Source organism: Stigmatopora nigra, chromosome 3 (genome assembly GCF_051989575.1).
Source record: "Stigmatopora nigra isolate UIUO_SnigA chromosome 3, RoL_Snig_1.1, whole genome shotgun sequence".
NCBI classification, from domain to species: Eukaryota; Metazoa; Chordata; class Actinopteri; order Syngnathiformes; family Syngnathidae; genus Stigmatopora; species Stigmatopora nigra.
Window position 1 is genome coordinate 17834299 of NC_135510.1, and position 17520 is coordinate 17851818.

The following is a 17520-nucleotide window of genomic DNA, read 5'->3' on the forward strand; positions in this document are numbered from 1 at the left end:
AAAAACATAAAATACTGGAAAACGGTATGTGTATAAGATAAAACAACGTATAAAATACTGGAAAATGGTGTGTATAAGATAAAAAAAAAAGTATAAAATACTGAAAAAAACGGTGTGTGTACAATATTTTTAAAAAAGTATAAAGTACTGGAAAAACGGTGTGTATAACATAAAAAAACGGAGAAAACGGTATGTATATAAGATAAAAAAAACTTTAAAAACTTAAAAATACAGGAAAAACTGTGTGTACAAGATGAAAAAAAGCGTATAAAATACTGGAAAAACGGTATGCGAATAAGATAAAATAACGTATAAAATACTGGAATAACGGTATCTAAACAATATTTTTTTAAAAAGTATAAAATACTGGAAAAACGGTGTGTATAACATAAAAAATACTAATACGGTATGTATATAAGATAAAAAAATGTATAAAATACTGGAAAAAACGGTATTAGTATAAGATATCTGGCATGTTATGGCAAGGGTATGGTATAATACTTAGTGATGTTTATACAATTGGCAAGAAGAAGAAACAGATTGAGGATCTTCTTTAATGATAAACATACTGCTCCAAAAGGCCCATCTGTCTCGTTAAATGTCAGCCTACATAAAACCAAACACACACTTTTACTTTCAAAGTCTATCCCCGCTGTTATTTTGCTTTTCGAGCTGTCAATTGCTGACAATGTTTGTGGAGTTAAACTAAATATTACCTTTTTTTAAATATGAATAAATGAACAAGTAAACTTCATATTGGCGGAAAGGAACTACATTTGTTAATGGATAATATAACATATCACTTACTTCAATTTTGACAATTTTTTAAATGGGCATTGATGGGAAATACATCCAGAAACACAATCCGGTATGACAATCGTGTTTTCTTGTTGTTACAAAGTCATTTGTGACCGGACGTTTGGTCACCGATCTTTTGGTCGCCGGTCAAATGGTGACAGAGAGTTTACTGTTGAAACCAGCTCTCAAAATTATATTCATAAGAGAGAGTTTAATATCTAAGAGAGATAGTTTAATATCTAAGTACTATTTAATATCCAAGTACTTTTTAATAGCTGAGTAATGTGTAATATCTAAGTACTGTTTAATATCCAATTACGTTTTAATATCCGAGTAATGTTTAATATCTAAGTACTGTTTAATATCCAATTACTGTTTAATATTTAAGGACTGTTTAATATCTAAGTACTGTTGAAACCAGCTCTCAAAATTGTATTCAAGAGAAAGACTTTAATATTCAAGTAGCTACTGATTTCAACAGTACTTACATATTAAACAATACTTAGATATTAAACTCTCTCTCGTGAATACACAGAAAATATTTAGATATTAAACTCTCTCTCTTATGAATCAACAGAATATATTTAGATATTAAACTCTCTCATGAATATAATTTTGAGAGCTGTTTTCAACAGTACTTAGAAATTAAACAGTACTTAGATATTAAACAGTACTTAAATATTAAACAGCACTTAGATATAAAATAGAACTTAGATATTAAACAGTACTTAGATATTAAACAATACTTAGATATTAAACAGTACTTAGATATTAAACAGTACTTAGATATTAAACAATACTTATATATTAAACAGTACTTAGATATTAAACATAACCTAGATATTAAACAGTACTCAGATATTAAACAGTACTCAGATATTAAACAGTACTTAGATATTAAACTCTCCCTCTTAGATATTAAACTCTCTCTCATAGATACTAAACTCTCTCATGAATATAATTTTAAGAGCTGGTTTCAACAGTAAACTCCCTCTCACCACTTGACCGGCCACCAAAAAACCAACGACCAAACGTCCTAGCACTGAAGTCCCCATTTGAATATATTCCTAAAAATGTACTAAACCTGCAACAACATTTAAATTGCATCATACGTTTTGATCTCTTTCGTACCCAACAAAAAAGCCCCTTAATTTCATGACGACCGTAATTGACATCTGTATTCGTTTTTTTTTTTTTTTTGTTGTATAGCGCTAAGATTCCAATCATCCGCAACGACTAACTCAGTCTCACTGACTGTAAAGCAGAACCACTCTTTCAAATCAATCGCTCGCCAGGAAAGGAGGAGGAGAGCGGTCGTTAGCCACTGGTCTGGAAAAGATGCAGCAAGTCAACCTCAACACCTCCAACACCACCCCTGAAAACCGTCCCCTTGTGTCAGGACAATAAAATTTTATGCACCTGTGAACAACAGCACTGTATCTCATTTTAAGTACAGCTTTACGGCCATTTTTTTTCCTTGGGCTTTTTATAGGGCACCTTCGCCTCCTTGTCAGACTCACACAAAACAGCCGAGTGACAATCACAAGATGTGATCATCAGCTTGATTCAATGTCACTTTTACTCAGAGTGACTTTGCAGAGGAGAGAAAACTATAGTTCGGTTGGGAAGAGTTCAAAAGCAATGGCTAATACTTACTTGAGTTGGATTTTGTGTGGAGAATATCTCAATTTGACAAATAAATGGCGTTATTTCTGCGAAATTCGATCTCAAAAAGTCTCAAAAGCTTCACAAACCCACTGTAGAAGGAGATCATTGACATTCCCTGACCTAAACCCCATCGAACAGCCACATAAAAACATAAATTTACGTAGGAAAAGTACAGCTAAACCATGCGTACAAAATCTTAATTAAAATTATGTACCGGATTTCTTTTAAAATGCATACATAACACACTCTGGATTATAAAGACACCATTTTCCCTGACCTAAACCCCACCAAAAACAAAATAAAAACATAAAACTGCATAGGGAACATAGAAGAAAACATGCGTACAATATATTAATTAAAATTATGTACCTGATTTCTTTTAAAATGCCTACAAAACACGGTTTGGATTATAAAGACACAATTTCCCCTGACCTAAACCCCACCAAACAGTCAAATAAAAGCATAAAACTACATAGGGAAAGTAGAAGAAACCATGTGTACAAAATCTAAATTAAAATTATGTACCGGATTTCTATTAAAATGCATACAAAACATGGTTTGGATTATAATGATACCCTTTTCCCCTGACCTAAACCCCACCAAACAGCCAAATAAAGACATAAAACTACATAGGGAACTTAGAAGATTTGCATAGGGAAAGTAGAGGAAACCAACCATACCAAATATGAATTAAATTTACATACCAGATTTTTGAGGGGTTGTGAGTCCAGTCCTGAGGGTGCCGTATCTAGTCTGTTTTCCATTTCTCACTCCACAATCACACCTGAATAAAATAATCAGGATTAGATCAAGATTTCGGGCACCTTGCTGATTAGTTGTCATTTATCAGTCAAAAATTTGTTCAAAATACTTTTTTTTTAAAATAAAAATGCATGTAAAAGGCAGATTGGATTATAAGGCTATCATTTCCCCTGACCTAAATCCCACTAAACAGTTAAGGAAAACAAGTACAAATCTATATAAACACATACAGAAAACAAATTGTACAAAATACTACTTAAATATATGTACCAGATTTTTCTGGGCGTGTATCAAAAGGCGCTGTTTACGTTACAACATTTTGTAATACCGTATTTTCACGACTATAAGGCACACCACATTATAAGGCGCACCCTCAATGAATGACATTTTTTCATATATAAGGTGCACTGTATTATAAGGCGCACTGTATTATAAGGCACACTGTATTATAAGGCACACTGTATTATAAGGTGCACTGTCTGTCTGTTTTGGAGAAAATTTAAGACTTTTAAGTGCGCCTTATAGTCGTGAAAATACGGTAATTGACTTCCAGGTATGAAGCACTCACTACTTTACAGTCACCTCTAGAGCCAGCCATTTTTGATGTTTTGGATTTTTTGTATAAAATCTTGCAGTGAGGGAGGAGCTATATGAAGGAAAATTTTGTAAACTAAGATGGCATCTGTATATTTAACAGTATTGTTTCAATTCAGGTGTTTGTGTTTTTTTAATATCCGACAGTGGTGTTTTTTCGTTTTCTTTTTTCCCCTATATATTAGGCGCACCGGATTATAAGGCGCACTGTCTATTTTGGAGAAAATTTAAGACTTTTAAGTGCGCCTTATAGTCGTGAAAATACGTTACACACAAATGGAGGTCCGTATAAAATGGACGCCATGTTATTGAACATTTTTGAGTTTTAAGGCAAGGCTTATGGTTATAAAATTATCTTTAAAGGAAAAATATACTTCATAAGATCTGGTACTTAGCATATAATACATAAACAGTCCAGTAGGGTAACAAACATGAACAGGTGAAGTAAAGTATAGCTCCGCCCACTGAAAATAACAATGTTAGATGTAATTGACCTAAAACATGAAATAGATATTCAGATTCTATTACTTCACAGACATTGTGTCCAATCTAAAAAAAACAGACCAACAAAACAAGAAACTGTAGCTCATTTGGATCCAAAATGGATGTTTCTACGCAATATGATGAACCCTTCCTGCCCCTTTTGCTTCTTTTAGATGTTTTCCCCTTCCTCATTAAAGGAAATTGTATCGAGTGAAGTCATTTCTCCCAGGAAGTCGCCAAACATTGTCGTCTGGATGACACGAGTCCTCTGACACGTCACAGTTTTTTTTGTCAAATCAAAGAGTTGTCATATCAGCACCATTGTTGGTCACAAAAAAGAATTCATAGCAATTTATGGCGAAGAAAAACACGGTATCAAAAACGAAAGGACTTCCCCTTAGGAACAATGCCAAGTTGTTTGGCGTTTTGATAGTTTTGAGCGGGCGGCTTGATTATTTCAAAGCTCACTAGAGACTGCTGTCTGGAATTGAGTCTAATGGGTTTTTTTTGAGAGATTTTCTAACTGCTGTTCTGAGAATAAATTGTTTTATTCCATAGTATTGTCATAATGTTTAATATTGGTGAGGGTTTGATACCAATGAACCAGAATGCAGACCTGGAAGGACGTTTAAGAAATTGCTGATGTAGCGTGATGGGTATACAACAACCTTCGTGATTACTTGTGTATTGTTGTAAATTGTGACGCTGTTTTTGGTTGATTATGGAGTTATTTTGCCGAATGGAGGTTTGTTTGTGTTGGGTTTATTCTGTATTACGATTATAAATATAGTTGTATTAAGTAAGTTCTTTGTTAAATCATTCTCTTATTATTCTCAAAGTGTTGCGAGGTCACGAATAACCGCCAAGTCATCTTTAGCCAGGGCTATTCGGCCAATAACAAGAATGTTGTTTGTGTTATTTACCCGTGCACTTCGGGTTTTTCTTTATGTAATTATTATATGATTATGATTATATTATATGATTCTTAGGTCAAGGAAAGCATAATTGTTCTAATCTAAATGTTGTTAGGTCTATTCTCCTGTTTTTGTTTTTGGTAAAATACTTTGATTGTTATTGTAGTTCCAGATGTTGTTTTTACTCATACGTGATGGAATGATCAACAACAATGTAAATTGTTTTGATTTATGGCAATAGGAGTCGTACGAAAATGTCTATTCGGTGAGACGTTCGGAAGTTGAAGGAGAAACTCTGGCTTGCTGAATGAATCTCCCCTCTGAGGTTTTACCTGTTGTTATCCATTCTATTTAATTAAATGTCAATAATTGAATAAGATGTCTGCCTGCAGTTATTGATAATTACGGACGATGGTAATTATTAATGAACCTAATAGTTTGTTTAATTTCCAATGGAGTTGTTATATAGTTCTGACCTTAATTGTTATTTTTGGATACTAATGATATGCAATGATGGTTACAGCTGTTGTTTTTGCTTATGCAATGGGATTAATCAATAACATTGTAATTGTTTTGATTTGTGGCCTTAAATGGGCAGAAGAAATTGCAGTTCTTAGCAAAAATTTCATCAGAGATGCTATAAAAATTAAATGTCCGTAATTATTCAGATGTTTGCCATTGATGAACCTAACAAAGTTTCGTGTTTTGACTTTAAAATTGATGTATTTTCTTGTCTAAAACAATGATTAGCATTTTAGCAATTTTATAGTACATTCAGTAGATGTTTGTTGTCGAAGAAATCGGGAATAATTTGAAAATTGCAATTGTATGAGTTGTACAGAATATCCACAAAATAAGCAACAATGATGCCAACACACGCAAAAAAAGTAGATAAATATAATCTAAAATAAAGTTGTTTTGATGTTGGACACTCAAATTGAGGAAATAATGACTAATTTGCCTTATTCCAGAACAAAGAATAAGAAAGTGGAATATATTAGCAGCAGTTCTGAATAAAAGTATGTTTACAGGAATCTGGTAATACAATGTGTGTAGTTTTGTGAATTTAAATATATAAGAAAGCATCAAAGACAATTTAGAGGAAATAATGACTAATTTGCCTTATTCCAGAACAAATAATAAGAAATTGGAATACATTATTACCAATAGTTCTTAACAAAAGTATGTTTCCAGGAATGTCTTAATACACAATGTGTAGTTTTGTTCATTTAAATATATAAGCAAGCATCAAAGACAATTTAGAGGAAATAACGACTAATTTGCCTTATTCCAGAACAAAAAATAGGAAATCGGAATACATTATTACCAACAATTCTAAATAAAATTATGTTTCCAGGAATGTCTTAACACAATGTGTGCAGTTATGTTCATTTAAAATATATAAGCAAGCATCAAAGACCATTTAGAGGAAATAACGACTAATTTGCCTTATTCCAGAACAAAAAATAGGAAATCGGAATACATTATTACCAACAATTCTAAATAAAATTATGTTTCCAGGAATGTCTTAACATAAAGTGTGCAGTTTTGTTCATTTAAATATATAACCAAGCATGTTATTTTTACAAGTAACATTAACATTTATGTTATTCCCGTTTCAAAGCCTAACGGGCCAAATTATGTTAAGGAGAACAGTGTTTTTGATTTTTACCATCTCAGAATGTACACCTTATATTTTTGTTACCACCTCTTAACAAAATACACCATTATTTTCCCAAACATCGACTAAAATCTTTCAATAATAACGACACATTTACCCAAGATACAAAAACAAAAAACTGCATTACGTAGTGTGAATGTCACCGCAAATTTTATAAAGTACCTTTTTGGTACCATTTCCTAACGTCATATTGTTCCACATATTGTTCTACAGCAATAAAGTTTGTCCACCAACATGAACAAAGTTGGTATAGCAAGGCCAAGAAGAGCAGACAACATAGTTTTTAATGAAGATTAATTATGGCCACCGAGTTCCGTTGTTCTATGAAAAGTCAAAGGTTCCACCTGGACCATCCTTCCTCAGTGTCACCCAGGACCAGTGAGGTCACCCCCACCAGGATGAACACCTCTCCTCATCCTTGCAGGGTCACCCGGAACGAACTTTCCCAGCTGCATCACTCCCATTGTATTATATATTTCCACCCCTGCCCCCGTTATACCACCAGTCTTAAATGTCTTCAAACCTTAGACTCTACCTCCTTCAGTATGCTTAACATATTCCAATATGTTCAAGCCTGACATATTTCCTCTCTCCAGGACTCGTCTTCCTTCGTCACAAAGACGACAGGGATGAATGAAATGACACGCACAACGAGCACGAGGAGCAAGAGTAAAAATAGCTGAAACAGAATTGCGGGCGGTTCCAACAACCGGGCTCAAAAAGACGTTTGTAAAAACACCGGGTGTAAAGCATAATTATTCTCTGTGTAAATGAAGAGGCTGAAGGATTTAATTTTCTTTTCCCCGAAACATCAAAGACGTAATTGAGGTTTGTGAAAATACACTCGGAAGACTGTATTGTCTTTGATGTATGTAACAAGCAACAACACCTTGATAGTCTTGCTGTAATCGGATGTACTTTTTTTTTGTATTTTCCACAACATCAAAGACATGTTTTTTGTCGATTAGTTTCTCAAATATTATTTTAGTCATTGATGTTTACCATTATGTCAATTTAGGGAGAAAACACATTCATACAGACATCAAAGACACAATGTCTTTGAGGAATGACAGGACAAAATTGAATGCATTTTTTTCATGAAAATCTAATAATTCAAAGTGGACACCATTGTTTAAAATTTACATGATTAAGGTTTTCTTGTCTTTGATGTTTGTAACAAGCAACACCTTGATAGTCTTGCTGTAATCGGATGTACTTTTTTGTATTTTCCACGACATCAAAGACACGTGTCATGTGTATTTTTTTGTCAATTAGTTTCTCAAATATTATTTTAGTCATTGACGTTTACCATTTACATCAATTTAGGGAGAAAACACATTCATACAGACATCAAAGACACGTAAAATATGTGAGGAATGACAGGACAAACGTGAATGGATTTTTTTTTCAGGAAAATCAGATAATTTAAAGTGGATGCCATTTTTAAAATGTACTTGATTAAGGTTTACCTGTCTTTGATGTTCGTAACAAGCAACACCTTGATAGTCTTGCTGAAATTGTCTGTACTTCGATTGTACTTCTATTTCCCACAACATCAAAGACACAAGTCTTTGAAAAATGACAGGACAAACATGAATGTATTTTTTCAAGAAAATCAAATCATTTAAAGTGGACGCCATTTTTGAAAATTTACTTGATGAATGTTTTCTTGTCTTTGATGTTTGTAACAAGCAACACCATGTCTTTGATGAATGACAGGACAAATGTAAATAGATTTTTTCATGAAAATAAAATATTTTAAAGTGGATGCCATTTTTTAAAGTTTTTTTTTGTCTTTGATATTCATAACCGATATTTTCTACAACATCAAAGACACATTTTTAGTCAACGCCTCAATATTAATTAAAAAAAATATTACAATTGTTCTAATCATTGATATTTACCAAACATTTGAATCAATTTAGGAAAAAACACATTCCTACAAACATCAAAGACACAAAAAATATTGATAAATGACATGACAAAAGTGAATGTACTTATTTTATTTCTCCATAAACATCAAATAACATAAACTACAGAAATTGGATTACAGTTTTCTTGCACATTTTATAAATTATGGTTGTACTGTACATTTATTCACTGAAAATACACACCTCAGGCTGGCATGTGGGTGGGTAGACTTCCTTCTATTTTTTTTTTTTTCATTTTGACAGTCGCATCAGTCAGCAAGAATCGTCGGTGAAATGGAGTCTCCTGAAGGATGACTGCGTTTACTGTCAGGAACACATCGCATTGTTCCGTCCAACAGGACAAAAAAATGTGTCTTTGACACACTGCTGGACATCTTGTGTGCTCCTACCAAGACAAATTCAAGTTTTCTTCTTCTTGAGTTACTCTCCTCTCCAGCGGAGTGAAAAGAGTAGAGTGCAACTTGTCCTGATATATCCCAGCACGGATTTTTTTTAGTGCACAATTTCGAAAAGTCCTGGATTTGTGTGAGCTTTGACAATTCCGAATACTCAAAGACACAGTTCAATGATTTTAATCAGTTTGTAAAAACTGTATGTCCACAGAATCATGACTACTTTACAACTGTTTACACTAAAATAATCTCAATTGTTGCACCTAGATTGCTCAATACTGTACTGCCCTGATTCACATTAAATCTGGTTTAGAACTGGTTTGGAACAGAAGCCACTGCTCTATCCATCAAGATGTCTATTGTACGTTTACCGAGCTGCCAAACGTCTAAAACCATATTTTCGCACCTAGATTGCTCAACAAGCTACTGTCCTGGTTCACATTAAATCTGGTTTAGAACTGGTTTGGAACATAAGCCACTGCTCTATCCATCTTGATGTTTATGGTACGTTTACCGAGCTGCCAAACATCAAAAAATCATATTGTCGCACATTGATTGCTCAACACGCTGCTGCCCTGATTCATATTATATCTGGTTTAGAACTGGTTTGGAAGATATGCCACTGCTCTATTCCACAACCAAAACCACAAACGGCAAATCAACTTTTACTCACGTTTTGTTTGTTTTGGCTCACAAACGTCTACACAAAAAGTGAAGCTATTTAATTTTCTAAATAATTCAATGTTTTGACATGTAAAATGCTAAAAATATGTAAAAAAAATAATTGTCATCTTTATTTTGATGCTGATTTCAACAAAATTGAACGTTTTGAAAATGCAAAAAGTATTTCAAAATTAATAATCATCCTTAGTGTTGATGCAAAATGCCTATTTTGTTCAAAACATGATGCTCCATTTCAAGTTTCAACATAAAAACGTGTAAAAATTCAAAGAGTATTTCAAAATTAATCGACATTATTCTTAATTTTGATGGCATGGCATGATATTCCAGAATAGAAAATAGCATTCAAAACAATGTTCAAAATGCCTATTTTGTAGTTTGGTTAAAACTGGTTAAAAATTAATCGTCATCCCTAGTTTTGATTGAAAACGCCTGTTTTATTTATAACATGACGATCACTTTCAAATTTCAACATAATTGAACATTTTGAAAACATGCAAAATTCAAAAAGTACTTCAAAATCAATTGTCATCCTTAGTTTTGATTAAAAATTTCAACAAAAAAATGTGTAAAGATTCAAATAGTATTTCAAAATTATTGACATTATTCTTAGTTTTGTTGGCATTTTATGATATTCCAGAACGCGAAATAGCATTCAAAACAATGTTCAAAATGCCTACTTTGTAGTTTGTCTAAAACTGACATAATAAACTCCAAAGTATTTGCAGTACTTGGCATCTTTGCAATTCCTTGTATGATTTTACAACCAACTTTCATAGTGAGAAATGTCTCATAATAAAATAATGTTCCCCAACTCCTGATCAATAGAAAACACGCTCATTTCATCAAGTTACAAATGTATGACGGACAGCAGCCCGTTATGACAGAAACACATTGCTTAACATAATACTTTCAAGTGATTTGACGACTGCTAGGCAACAGACCGTTTGATCATATGCTTTCACCCAGTTTCGTAAGCTACTATAAAACCGGGTTGAAAAAAAAATGCTTTTGGCTGACTTCTTCTTCCCTTCAGCTCATATTTTCTTCAAGAACCCCCCAAATTTTTGTTGTGTCAGCCATCTTTGCTATCTCAACCTCTCTCTCTCTCTTACGGTTTCTTGATATTTCTCGTGGCCGTTGGGAATTAGCGTAGCATTTTCTCTTCCTGGAAGTATCGAAGCGCTATCTTATGTTAGCGACATAGCGCTGATTGGACTTTTCAACCCGTTTTTTCTGTGATTGTTGCGTGGTACTTTATTGTAAGAGTGTCATCTAGAATCAGATTGTGTTGGGTCGGGTTTTATCAGGCGGATGAGTATCGTTTCGTATCGTTATTGCATGATGTTGCATCAGTTGTGTTGGAGTGTAAAATGGTTTTGTGCCATTTTTGCGTTCTGTAATATCTTGTCATCAAGTTTTCTATGCAAAGGCATAAACTCAAGGCAATATGTCATGTAGTATCATATCAACTTGGACGATTTTATATTTCATCTTTTTGTGTCAAGGATTGAACTATAGTTGATAATTTTGCTAAGATTTTCGCTTGGAAAATTGTCGTTTAGGATTTTGGTTCATTTTTTATCATTATTTTGTAGAGTATCATATTCATTTTCTTTCATGTTCATCCATACCAGGGTTGTGGGGGTGCTGGAGCCAATCCCTGAATTGGCCACGAGCCAGTCATAGCATGTTTTTTTTAATTATATTTTACTTTCTAATATATAACGGGAAAAATATATTACATCATGTTATATAGACTTTACTGACTCATATTTCATCATTATTTTGTACAGTATCATATTCATTCATTCATTTTCAGTCCTGTTCATCCTTACTAGGGTCGTGGGGGTGCTGGAGCTAATCCCTGAATTGAAAACTAGCCAATCACAGTATGTTTTATTTATTATATTTTACTTCATAATGTATTATGGGAAAATATATTGCATCATAGACTTTACTGACTCATATTTTACCATTATTTTGTACAGTATCATATTAATTCATTTATTTTCAGTCCTGCTAATCCTTACAATGGGTCGCGGGGGTGCTGGAGCCAACCCTAAATATAGGCAGTAGGCAGGGAACACCCTAAATTGGTCACCAGTCAATCATGGGACAGTTTTTATTATATTTTACTTTGTAATGTATCATGGGAAACATATATTTATTATTTTATTTTATTTGTTATTAAATATATATATATATATATATATATATATATATATATATATATATATATATATATATATATATATATATATATATATATATATATATATATATATATATATATATATATATATATATATATATATATATATATATATATATATATATATATATATATATATATATATATATATATATATATATATATATATATATATATATATATATATATATATATATATATATATATATATATATATATATATATATATATATATATATATATATATATATATCATATTTATCTCATATTTTCAAATCTTACAATTGTGTTGCAGTGCATAACAATAACTAGATATCATTTATTTTGTATTGTTTCATTATTTCACGTGAATTAACATCTTTCCAAATTATAGTTTGTTGGATTTTACCAATTGAAATTCTAGCCTATGTTTTTGTTGTACTATACCGTATTACTTTTTATAGTTTTCTACAGCATTGTGTCATATTTTTTTTCAAATCACATGTCAATGCATTTTCCAGAGTGATGACATCACTAGCGAACTGTGCCTTGACAAACAGCGCCATTTTAACTTGGGAGTGCATAAAATCTATACGGCAAGGGGAATAATTCACTTGTCATTTCCAATGGAGCTCTTCCACGGTGTAGATACTCTGTTATTACTTTTCAGAGGCGCTGGAAATGAATTTGAGGAATGCTAGAGTCAAGTCAAATATGACTGGATACGTAAACCATTGTCCAAGTCATTTTTTGTTATACGCACTATTTGTATCGAATCACATTCAATCATATATGTTTGAATTATTTTGCATCATGTTGCATGTCATCTTCTAAAAATGCATCACATAAAAAATAATGAATAAAAAATTTAAAAAAATAATTTAAAGAATCATAAAAAATAATATAAAATAATAAAAAAAATAAAAAAATAGAAAACATAAATAATAAAAACTAGTAAAAAATAGAAAAAATAATATAAAATAATAAAAAATAATTAAAAAATAGAACACATAAATAATAAAAAATGATAAAAAATAGAAAAAATAATATAAAATAATAAAAAATAATTAAAAAATAGAACACATAAATAATAAAAAATAATAAAAAATAGAAAAAAATAATATGAAATAATAAAAAGTAATTAAAAAAATAGAAAACATAAATAATAAAAAATAATAAAAATAGAAAAAATAATATAAAATAATTAAAAATAATTAAAAAATAGAAAACATAAATGATAAAAAATAATAAAAAATTGAAAAAAATAAACAAAACATATCATAATTTACAAATCATAATTTAAAAAAAATCATCATCATCATTGACTTGACAAAATCCTAATTGTCATCATACCCAGCTGTGTATATGACAAAATTGGTAAGTGGCATTATGTCATTCATTTTCTGTATCGCTTATCGTCAGGTACACGGAGGTGCTGGAGCCTTGACGTACTAACTTCGGACAAGTCATAATCAGACCAATGGATAATTCAGTTTGAGTTTCATTTAGTTAATAAAGGGACAGTAGATATTAAAGAAACTATACTACATATGTATGTTAATGAACAAATATATTTAAATATGTAAGATAACACCAGAATGCTAATTTCCATCCAATCAGCCAATCAGATTGCGGAAAAGAAGCTTTAAAAAACCTTACACAGACACATTAAGAAAATGTAAATTTAACCATTGACGTTCAGAAGCGGGAATTGAACCCTCGATCTCATAACTGCGAGCCGGTATTGCAAACCACTCTCAACTGTATCAGTGCACATTGGAATTATATTGTATTGTAAGGTGTATTTTTATGCTTTTACAGTTGTGTTGAGTTTGTCATATTTTTTACTGTTGCTAATTAATTTAGCATCTCCGCATTCTTGTTAGCATTTACTTTTTGTTCTATTTAATTAAAACATTTTCCTGCCCTGCCTGTTTCCCATTCGCTCGCTCATATCACATGACAATAAATTTAAAGGTATAGCGTAGTACATTACAGTATAGTACCATATTGTGTTGCAACATATGTTACCATTGGGCACGGCAATATATCGTCAATTTAGTTTTTATTGAAACCCAGATTGGATCAATTTAGATCATATTATACACATGACTTCATGTCGCCATATCAAATTGTATTCAATCATATCGCTCCATATGGTATTACATTGGATCTCATTGTATATCATGTTGTTCTATTATTTTGCTTCATGTCGGATTGGACTGTTTTGTACAAAAACGTGCCACGGCTCATCCTATTGAAATGAGCATTGTGTTTACAATCCTCCCAGACAGAATGCTACATGGTATTCATGAAAATGACATGCAGATGACACCGCCAACCCCAATAGATGTGGAGGTGATAGGTTGTAAATCCCTACAGACATTGGTATGTGTGTAGGGTTGTGATTGCAATTTTTTTTGTCGAACTGACGGGCTTTAAGATGATTGGCCAAGAGGTTCAGAGACGGGAGTTCATGTATGCTAATTTGTATTGAGTTCCAGAGAAGGTGCTTTGGCTAATTTAGCAGTTTTTTTTGAAGGGAATTACACAGTCACCTCTAGAGCCAGCCCTTGTTGATGTGTTGGATTTTTTTAGTACACAATAATGCAGTTTTGCGTTGGAATATTTTTGAAATTAAGCATATTTAATTTCAATTCATGAGTTCATTAATTTTGGCAGATGTAACTGAAACAAGCACTTTTTTTGAGGGAACTACATACTTAGTCACCTCTAGAGCCAGCCCTTGCTTATGTGTTGGATTTTTTTGGGACAAAATCTTGCAGTGGAGGAGGAGCTTTGTGTTGGAAGATTTTGTAAACTAAGCATATTTGGTTTTAATTAATGAGTCCACTAATTTTGGCAGATCTAACTGAAACAAGTACTTTTTTAAAGGGAACTACACAGTCACCTCTAGAACCAGCCCTTGTTTATGTGTTGGATTTTTTGGGGACAAAATCTTGCAGTGGATGATGAGCTTTGTGTTGGAAGATTTTGTAAACTAAGCATATTTGATTTCAATTCACGAGTCCACAAATTTTGGCAGATGTAACATAAAAAAGCACTTTTTTTTAAGCGAACTACACAGTCACCTCTAGAGCCAGCCCCTGTTTATGTGTTGGATTTTTTTAGTACAAAATCTTGCAATGGAGGAGGAGCTTTGTTTTGGAAGATTATGTAAATTAAGCATATTTGGTTTCAATTTATGAGTCCACTAATTTTGGTAGATGTAACTGAAACAAGCACTTTTTTAAAAGGGAACTACACAGTCACCTCTAGAGCCAGCCCTTGTTTATGTGTTGGATTTTTTTGGGACAAAATCTTGCAGTGGAGGAGGAGAAATGTGTTGGAAGATTTTGTGAACTAAGCATATTTGATTTCAATTCATAATTCCGCTAATTTTGGTAGATGTAACTGAAACAAGCACTTTTTTTTAAAAGGGAACTACACAGTCACCTCTAGAGCCAGCTATTGTTGATGTATTGGATTTTTTGGGGACAAAATCTTGCAGTGGAGGAGGAGCTTCGTGTTGGAAGATTTTTTTTAAACTAAGCAAATTTGATTTCAATTCATGAGTCCACAAATTTTGGCAGATGTAACATAAAAAAGCATGTTTTTGAAGGGAAGTACACAGTCACCTCTAGAGCCAGCCCTTGTTTTTGTGTGGAAATATTTTGGAGCAATGTGAATGTAATTCTGTTCAGATAATTTTTATCATTTAAAGACAAGTTGAGAGTCAAAAGGAGGGGTGGGCAAACTTTTGGGCCCGTGGGCCTTATTGCACAAGATACGTTACATATAAAAAAGTGCATCCGTTAACAGTACATATGAAACATAAACAGAAAAAAAGACTAAAGTATTAACATACTCATCACTCATCATTCAAGTATAAAATATAAAATATAAAGAAACAAAAAAAAATCCATCCAAATCAAGAATAAACAAAATCCTCTTAAAGTAACACCAAACCCAACATAAATCCATATAAATCAGATTCATTGAAAATTGCAATTGAATAAAAAATCCAATCCACAATTTCCTTTGGACACAAATACACAAGATTTTGCATCAAATCCTCTCTCTTCAACTCTGACAATATCATATCAAATCAAAATGATATCTTTTACAAGGAAGGACCCCATCAGTCACATGTGACACTGGCTTCCTCACGACAACTTGTATTTGTTTCTACAATTTGTCACGTTATTTCCCATCAGCCAACAATGCAACTTTCCATGCTGTCAAATTCCTCTTTGCTCCACACTCACTCGCCGACTTATGATTGACAGGTTGCCCGAAATGCCGCCCCCCTACCGCTACTGCTTCCTCGCCACAAATACTGAATGTCATTCAAAATGAACAGAGTGATAGGAAAGTTTGAAAATTCCACCAGATGCCCCCACTTTCCTTTTTTTAACCGAAGTCGCAAAGTTTCCAAGGACCCACAGCACATTTGCAAAGCGGTAGCGAGACAATGAGGGACTCTTTTGCATACTACTAACCAAGGACGCCAATCCCCCAGGGGAATAAAAACTGCTTTCTACGCACGAAGGAAGGATTTTTCTTTCACTCTCACCATACAGTTTTTTTTTTTTTTTTTTACCAATCGCCATCCTCACCAGACCTTCTGACCAACTAACTTTGACCCCCAATGTTTTTATCCAAGGTAAAACAATCAGTGCACGTTTGGTGGCCGGATGTTTGGTCGCCGGTCTTTTGGTCGCCAGTCTTTTGGTCGCCGGTCTTTTGGTTGCCGGTCTTTTGGTCGCCGGTCAAATGGTGACAGAGAGTTTACTGTTGAAACCAGCTCTCAAAATTATATTCTTGAGAGAGAGACTTTAATATTTGAGAGAGAGAGTTTAATATCTAAGAGAGAAAGTTTAATATCTAAGTACTGTTTGATATCTAAGTACTGTTTAATATCTAAGTACTGTTTGATATCTAAGTACTGTTTAATACCTAAGTACTGTTTAATACCTAAGTAATGTATAATATCTAAGTACTGTTTAAAATATAAGTAATGTTTAAAATCTATTTACTGTTTAATATGTAAGTACTGTTTAATATTTAAGTACTGTTTAGTATCTAAGTACTGTTTAACATCTAAGTACTGTTTAACATCTAAGTACTGTTTAATATGTAAGTACTGTTTAAAATCTAACTACTGTTTAATATCTAAGTACTGTTTAACATCTAAGTAATATTTAATATCTAAGTATTGTTTAATATCTAAGTACTGTTTAATAACTAAGTACTGTTTAACATCTAAGTAATATTTAATATCTAAGTATTGTTTAATATCTAAGTACTGTTTAATATCCAAGTACATTTGACCAGTGACCAAAATACCGGCGGCCAAAAGAGCGGCGACCAAAAGAGCGCCGACCAAAAGACCGGCCACCAAAAGACCGGCCACCAAAAG

The 17520-nt window shown here is 32.5% G+C and overlaps 1 long non-coding RNA gene across 1 annotated transcript in view; it reads right to left on the reverse strand.

Moving 5' to 3' along the window:
- Positions 1-17520, reverse strand: part of LOC144194711 (uncharacterized) — a 45161-nt gene that overhangs the window by 13397 nt on the left and 14244 nt on the right. Inside the window, exon 2 of the long non-coding RNA XR_013325954.1 lies at positions 3171-3250. This is a non-coding gene — a long non-coding RNA (uncharacterized LOC144194711). The remainder of the gene's footprint in view (positions 1-3170; positions 3251-17520) is intronic.